The sequence below is a fragment of the Martes martes genome, assembly GCF_963455335.1.
Source record: "Martes martes genome assembly, chromosome: 10".
NCBI lineage: Eukaryota > Metazoa > Chordata > Mammalia > Carnivora > Mustelidae > Martes > Martes martes.
The window spans coordinates 14049062-14051514 of NC_137898.1; the positions used below are offsets into that span (position 1 = coordinate 14049062).

Below are 2453 nucleotides of genomic sequence, written 5' to 3' on the forward strand. Positions count from 1 at the left end.
TGAGAAAAGTAGAAATTAAACAAAGATGTATGAATAAACTTACAAATAATTATCAGTGTTAAACTGATATAAGACAAAAGGACTAAGCTTTTGGTTTGGCACATATAGCTCATTTGAGCAGCCAAAACAATACCTGAAGAAGGGTTAGTCAAACTGAGGCCAGAATAAAGAGTAAGAGTTAGCAATGGAAATGCTTATAGGGATGAAAAATGGACCAGAAAGTACTTAAATCACACGGACAGAAGTGCTGCAAAGACCAGAAGTGGAGTAACAGCAAAGAACATGAGGAGTCCATGATGGCTGCTACATGGTTAGCAAGGAAAGAAAGACATAGATGAGGATAGGAAGTAAAGTGGGAGCAAGATCATGTGGAATTCTATGAATGAGTCAAGATTTTCAGATAAAGTAATTTGTATTTAGATGTATTGTGGTATTTTAATAAAAAATATATGGTGCATAAAGAAAGTAAACATAAATAAAGATATCTTGTATGTTCCTTGATTGATAGATTTTTAAAATGCCAATCAGCTTGCACACTGAGAACATAACTTCTGGTCCAAGGTGATTTCCCCAAACTGTAGATCAAGTTCTTTAAGTTGTATTGGCAAGGTTCAGCCACCTGCATGTTACCCTTTAAAATCCAAGTCCATTAGGTCATAGAAAATATCCTCTGACTCCACTGTGAAACCAAATATTACATCATTATATCATTGCCAATTCCAAAATTAAAGTATCACATGGTCTTAGCTTTCTCTGCTCTTCTTTCCTGACAACTTTTCAGCTGAAACTTAATCTTTGCCAGCCATGGAACAAGACAATGGCACTGAAGTAACTGAATTCATTCTCCTGGGATTTGCTGGTCAACACAAGTCTTGGCATATCCTCTTCGTTGTATTTCTAGTGATCTATCTGGCCACCCTGGTGGGGAATATGGGGATGATCCTACTCATCAAGATTGATTCCTGCCTTCACACCCCAATGTACTTCTTCCTCCAACACTTGGCATTTGTTGATCTCTGCTACACCTCCGCTATCACTCCCAAGATGCTGCAAAACTTTGTCGAAACAGAGCAATCCATCTCATTCGCAGGATGTATGGTGCAATTACTAGTCTATGGTGCTTTTGCAACAATTGACTGCTACATCCTGGCCGCAATGGCAGTGGACCGCTATGTGGCCATCTGCAACCCACTCCGCTACCCAACAGTCATGTCCCAGGCAGTCTGCCTTCAACTCCTGGTTGGTTCATACTTCCTAGGCTTCCTGAATGCCTCTGTAAACACGAGTTTTACTTTCTCATTGAACTTCTGCAAATCCAATAAAATTAACCACTTTTTCTGCGATGAACCCCCACTTCTTGCCCTCTCGTGCTCCAACATTGACTTCAACATCATGCTACTAACTATCTTTGTGGGGTTTAACTTGATGTTCACTGTGCTAGTTGTCATCTTTTCCTACATATATATCCTGGCTGCCATCCTGAAGATATCATCTGCTGCAGGGAGGAAAAAAGCTTTCTCCACATGTGCCTCCCACCTGACAGCTGTCATCATCTTCTATGGGACTCTCTCTTACATGTACCTGCACCATGGAGCCAAGGAGTCTCAAGAGCAGGAAAAATGGCTTCTGTGTTTTATGGCATTATTATCCCCTTGTTAAACCCCCTCATCTACAGCCTGAGAAACCAAGATGTAAAGGAAGCCCTAAAAGGGATTAAAAAGAAGTGTTTCTAGTTTGATCATCAATTTCTAATTCTCTTGTAAACCAGGCTAACAGTGCCAATTTTTAAGAAATCAATACCAAAGAGATGAACAATCTAGGAAAAGTTGCTCAGTGTTTCTAATACTGAGCTGTAAATTAAAGTAACAATGAGATAACCAGTTTCTACCAATGTAACTGGCAAAAACTGAAAAAGAATGATAACACCTATTAATTTTTGTGATGTAAGGAAAGTTATGCTGTCACCTACTGTTAATCAGAAATTGAAGTGTTACTTCACCCTAGAAGGAATCTAGTGATAAATTTTTAAAACAAACACAGAAAAACTCTTCAACTCAAAATTTCAGACTTGCAAATTGATCTATGGTTATAAAGATATTTATTGAAGCATTGTTGGGAAGACAAGAGCGAGAAAGTGAGTATCCCTCAATAGGGAAATAAATATGTATTGTTGAAATTCCAACTGTTTGCATAACAAATTTCTACAAATTTAAGAACTTAAAAACATGATTATTATATTATAGTTTTATGAGTCAAAAATGTAGACACTGCTTAACTGCACCCTCTGAGATGCTACAATCAAGGTGTCAACCAGGACTGGGAACTCATCTGGAGGCCCAAGTGCGGATGGATCTGCTTCCAAGCTCCCTCATATTATTGGCACAATTTATCTCCTTGCAGTTGTAAGACAATTCTTGCCTTCCTGTCGGCCATCAGCCAGAGGTTGCTCCCAG

At 38.9% G+C, this 2453-nt stretch overlaps 1 pseudogene across 1 annotated transcript; it reads left to right on the top strand.

Annotated features, from left to right (window-relative positions):
- The first annotated feature begins 804 nt into the window (after nt 1-804).
- Nucleotides 805-1733, top strand: LOC308351144 (putative olfactory receptor 5AK3; annotated as a pseudogene). The gene has a single exon. The product of its transcript is annotated as a putative olfactory receptor 5AK3 (transcript).
- Nucleotides 1734-2453: the final 720 nt, after the last annotated feature.